General features: G+C 36.7%; 1 pseudogene; it reads right to left on the bottom strand.

The window, feature by feature from the left end:
- On the bottom strand, window positions 94–1,869 carry LOC18592409 (annotated as a pseudogene).

The following is a 6,053-nucleotide window of genomic DNA, read 5'->3' on the forward strand; positions in this document are numbered from 1 at the left end:
TAAGTTTTTTTTTTTTTATATTATTCAAGAACATATTTAAGTTTAATTGAATGACCTATATTCTGTTTTCACTGGGGCATTCTATGTGTTAATATAGCTGACCAGCTAAGCAGTCCGTACAACTATGGTAACTTGTTCAAACTACTCTCAATCGATGTATCAGAGTGCATTATCTTCCCCCATTCTGCATCAGCGTGTCAATGTTTCTTACAGGTCCCTTAAACCATTTTCTTGCGTCCAGAATCCACCAAAGCATTACCATTGCCAAAACTATACCCAGAGCAACGGGCGCATAGTTGAAGGTTGTCCATCGGATAGGATAAAGAGTTGGCACTAGAAAGGCTGAACAGGTGTAGCATATCCCCAAGAAGGCTACTAAGCAGACTGGCCTTCTAGATCTACCCAAGTGGAATGGTCCTGGCCTGAAATTCTTCTCATCCATCACCAGCCTCGCCAAGATTGGCACAGCGTAGCTCCCAACCCATTCGATTGTACTAATAGATATAATAGCAGTGAACACAACATCCAGTTTCAAGATGGGTAGGCCAAGAATGATGCTGATTGCCGCACAGAGCCACACCGCATTTGTTGGAACCTTATGCTTTGGGTGAACTTTGCTCCAAATATGTGAGAATGGGATCCCCCCATCCCTTGATAAGGCATAGACCTAGAAGAAGCCAAAGTCACTATCTGTGGTTGGATGTTTGGCTGATTACCATAGAAATGAGAAAACTGAAAAAATGAGACAGGTAGAATTTTTGTGGTGTTGTGTTCGTGAAGGTTGTAGCTACAGAGATATGTGATTTAGTTTTGCTTACTGCTCTGGCTGCACTTGTAGTGACTGAAAGTCCACAAAAGAAGAAAGATCCCCAAATAATGCAGAGAAAAACTAGTGGCCCAGCAGGATTCTGAAACCTCCCATGGTATGCATCATAGATGATTTGTGCTGGTACAAGAGCTTCAGCTGTCTCATTATTCACATCATACAAATGGTTGGGGTCCTGCAATAGAAATTACACTTTGGATGTCTACTGAAAATTCCAAACTAAAACTAACTCTGTAAACCATATACCCTAATGCTGAATGTAAGAGCTAAATTATAAGCCCATCCAAATATTGATATGATTCCAATGCTAGAGAGTATGGCAATTGGACCAGTCCTATCAGCCCCTTTGGTTTCTTCAGTCAAATGAGCTGCTGTGTCGTAGCCATAGAGACAGTAGTTGCTGAGGAGTACGGACAGAATGACTGCATAAGGTTTGCTGCTTATTCCAGTTGAGTCAGGGGATGTTTCAAAGTGAGTAAATACATAAGAAGCTGGTTGTGTTGGTGGTGCCACTAGAGGAAGCATTATGATCACAACCAAGCCGCCAATCACCTGCATTTACTGCTAGAATTTAATTTAATGAACTGAAATGCCTTTGTGCATGCAATTAGACTGAAAAAATTTTATAGATTTTGTGCATTGTTTTTACAATGTAATGGTGATTCTGACGCAGGGAACAAACTGCAAACCTGCCACCAAAGTGAGATACTGTCAAGGAAATTCGATGACCCGTAAAGCGAAGGTGTTGAGAACTGCCCATATGATGGTGAGGCATATATACATACACAAGAAAACAGTTCGAGAAGCAAAGTATCCTCCACCTTTGTTGGTTCCAGTGGATAAAAGAAGGATAATTTGCAATGCCTGTGACCCTGAATAGGCCTAATGTTCAACAAAAATGAATCGATGAATCAGAAACAACTCCATCTTTGGAATTGGAAGCTCTTGTTATTGATGCAGCCTATTGTTACCTGGGCGCCAATTCCAGAAATGACACCACAGTCTCGAGCCAAACGCCGCACTATGATGCAAATGGCCCCCATCTAGGTCCAGCCAAATGGGCAGCCCAGAAGTACAACGAACCAGTGGTCTGTTAGATTTTCTAGCATGTCATTTGATCACGTGCCAGTTGCCAGGAACATCTTGTTAAAATATAGCCGTCTAAACTAATTCACAGGGTTCGAAAGTAACGAAGTATTTTGCAATCATTTTCTTGGTTTATATATATTTTTTAGATATTTTAAAATAAAATCTTTTTTCATTTTTAAATACTTTATATTTTTATTTTTTCTATACTTTAAATTGATTTTTAATTTTTTTTACTTTTTATATTAAAGCATGAACATCAATTTTATAAAAAAAATTTGAATTTATAATATAAAATACTTAAAAGTCAAAGTTTTTTTTTCTTAATATGCATGAACGTCAAGATAAACAATTAGAGACAGAACGAGTACATAAAATGTAAGTTTTAATTTATTATTTGGATGTACATTTCATTTTTTTTAATAATTTAATGACAAAATTTATTAAGAATATCATTCAACTTAAAAATTTAAACTGTTTGAACTTTGAACGGCAAGATAAAAGTTAGAGAATAGTTTTTATTCATTCATATCATGTCCAAAAAATTCGGGTAAAGTTTCATTTGTTGGGTGAGAATTTCGTAATACTAACTTATATTCACTGTGAGACTTATATGACTTTACTGTTCTATTGAGTCTGGCCTAGCCAATAGCTTGTCCCTATTTTACATTCAAATTCTAGTATGTATATACTAATATGATTTATAAATTAAATTTAAATTTATCCTATCTCAAATATTTATTATTAATTATTCAATTAAAATATATCAAAACAATATCTAATATTAATTAATTAAATATTAGTTAATTATCCACAAATAATTAATAAAGTTGCATGCTATGTGGATGCACCACATTTAAATGCAACATCTCCCACTCGTACACATTGGCATCAACTTATACCATTCTCAATTTAACTCATTCTTCATTCATCGTCATACAGGGAAAATGGAACGTGCGACCAACGAGAAAATAAAGGTACCGGTGAGCAGTGAGATATTAAGTTACCATCTTACTAATATAACACTGCTAGAGTTCTCATCATACCCCAAGTCATTTTAATCACAAAAGATTTTGCATCTCTGATCCCTTCTACATGTAAGAGCTATGCAGAATCTCTTTATGTGTCTAAACTCATGGTTATATCTAACAACTAATGTTTTTTTTTTTTTTATAACTGCCCGGGCAATGAGTTATAAACTATTTACGTGAGATGTATAATGACTCTTCCTTGGATACTCATGCCAATCCATTGAGATTTGACTGCTTTCCTAGTCATGTTCTGTTAGATCATTTCATTTTTGACCCTTAGAAATCATGCTAAAGTAGCAACACCAAATCTCAACTTCATAACATAGATCTAAGTCCAAAGGGTATAAAATTTGGACTACATAAGTCCTTAGCGCTCACACAGTGATGAAGCAGGGATCTATTCAATCACTCCCTTCCATTGGTCGATAAATAGCATATACAGTATGAAATGTATGTTATGGTGGATCTTTTATTTAAGGTTTGTCACATCAAAACCACCATACAGATCTCGGTCCAATCCTTACAAAAGGATTGACTTGAATCCCCTAAGATTCAAATCCGGCTATCACTGGCTCTATGGAATATGAATAATCTCCATGTTTGACTCTTACGAGCCTCAATCTGACTCTAAGTCAAGGTGGCATTACTAAGATCCTTGCTCACAACTCATGTGACAAGGAGATCACAAAACGCTTGGTACCTTGTGATCGTTTAAGTTTTATCCCACACACTACCGAAGAGTTGGGGCGATTATCCTGTGTGAGAGGGATAATCTATAAAGCCAAGTGACAATAATTACCTTAGATATGTGCCCTAATTAATTAACAACATTTGATCAACTGATTTAAAATAGACTTAATTTATTAATTGTTCAGAAATAATAGTACATGAATATCAAATGCCTAATAATCCTAAACCTCTAATATGCTTTTGAAAAGCATTTCGAGCAATAGGTTTAGTGAATGGGTCTACTAACATATCAGTTGTGGAAATGTACTTCAACACAACAAGACCTTGTGCAATGATGCCACGAATGTAGTGATAGTGAGTATCAATGTGTTTAGTTTTTCCATGATACTTAGAATCTTTTGTATAAGCTATGCTAGTTGTGTTGTCACAATAAAGTACAATAGCTTCACTAAGATGCCTAGTAATGTTCAAGCTTTGTAAGAATCTCCTTAACCAAACCACTTCTTGAACTGCAGCACAACATGCTACATACTCTACTTCCATAGTATATAGAGTAGTACAAAGCTGTTTCTTGCTACTCCAGAAAATAGCTCCGCCTCTAAGTATAAAAGCATATCCTAAAGTAAACTTCCGATCATCTTTATCACCGACGTGATCAGCATCACTATATCCGACTAATTTTAGATTTCCACCTTGATAGCACAAAGTCAAATTAGTGGTTCCTCTTAGATACCGTAGTATCCTTTTGACTGCAGCCCAATGGGCAATCCCAGGATTACTTTGGTACCTACTAACTATACCAACCGCAAAACATATGTCCGATCGAGAACACATCATAGTGTACATCAAACTTCCAATAGCGCTTACGTATGGTACGTTCGCCATTTGTTTCTTTTCTTCTTTGGTTTTAGGACATTGTTCCATGCTGAGATATAAACCTTTCTCCATTGGAGTGTCAATAGGCTTGGAGTTTTGCATACGGAATCGTTCTAAAACCCTTTTAATGTAATTTTCTTGAGACAAACTCAAGAACCTTTTAGAACGATTTCTTGAGATCTTAACCTCGAGGATGTATTCAGTTTGTCCCATGTCTTTCATCTCGAAAGTGGAGGCAAACCACTTTTGAGTGGTGATAATTAACTCCATGTCATTCCCGGCTAATAGGATATCATCCACATATAATGAAAGAATAAGGAACTTATTCCCTAATCTCTTTACATATACACAATGGTCATCTTCAATTATCACAAACCCTATGGAAATGATGGCTTGATGAAAACGAAGATACCATTGTTGATATGATTATTTCAAGCCATAGATAGAACGTTTCAAGCGACACACCTTGTGTTCTTTTCCTTTGGATTGAAAACCAATTGGTTGATTCATGTAAATCTCCTCATTGATTTTTCCATTGAGAAATGCAGTTTTTACATCCATTTGGAACAATTCCAAATTTAGATGTGCCACTATAGCCAAGATAAGGAGAATTGACATAAATCTTACCACAGGAGAAAATGTCTCTTCATAATCCACACCCTCTTTTTGGGTATAACCTTTTGCCACTAAACGAGCCTTATATTTTTCAATTGATCCATCCGCTTTGCGCTTTACCTTCAGAACCCATTTGTTTCCTATTACTTTGCGCCTAGGTGGAAGATCAACTAACTCCCAGACTTGGTTTTCAGTCATGGATTTCATTTCATCTTCCATAACAGTAAGCCATTTGTCTGATGATGGTGAGTTTAAAGCTTCCTCATAGGAAAATGGTTCGTCAACATCCACAAGAATACTTAAGAAAGACTGACCTTCTATCTCAAATCGTTTACGAGGTATTTGCCCACGTTCACTTTTTCGCAACTGTGAATCTTGGTGGAGCTCAAACGGTGTACTCCCACTAACCTCAACAATCTCTTGGATTGGATGTGTTTCCACATTCATTTCCTCATGTTGGGGTACATTTTCTTGAAGCTCATTCATCTCATAAAGCTCAAGGTTTTCTTTAACCTCACCTATGGTTAGGAAGTCATCTTCTAGAAAATCAACATCGCGAGATTCCATCTCAGTTAGCCCTCCATCAGGGTGTTCTCCATACATCACGTAGCCCTTAGAATGTTCTGAATATCTAATAAATACACACTTATTAGCTTTAAAACCAAGTTTCTCATACTTATGAGATGAGTGATGTACATACCCAGCTGATCCCCAAGGACGTAAGCCTTCCAAATTGGGCTTACTTTCATTCCATAACTCATGTGGAGTTGTGGGAATAGATTTTGAGGGCACACGATTGAGGATGTATGGGAATATATTTTGAGGGCACACGATTGAGGATGTATGATGCTGTCAAAAGGGCATCCCCCTAAAAACTTATTGGAAGGTTGGCTTGTGCCATCATTGACCTAACCATGTCTAACAAGGTA

This window comes from Theobroma cacao, chromosome 8 (assembly GCF_000208745.1).
Source record: "Theobroma cacao cultivar B97-61/B2 chromosome 8, Criollo_cocoa_genome_V2, whole genome shotgun sequence".
Taxonomy (NCBI): domain Eukaryota; kingdom Viridiplantae; phylum Streptophyta; class Magnoliopsida; order Malvales; family Malvaceae; genus Theobroma; species Theobroma cacao.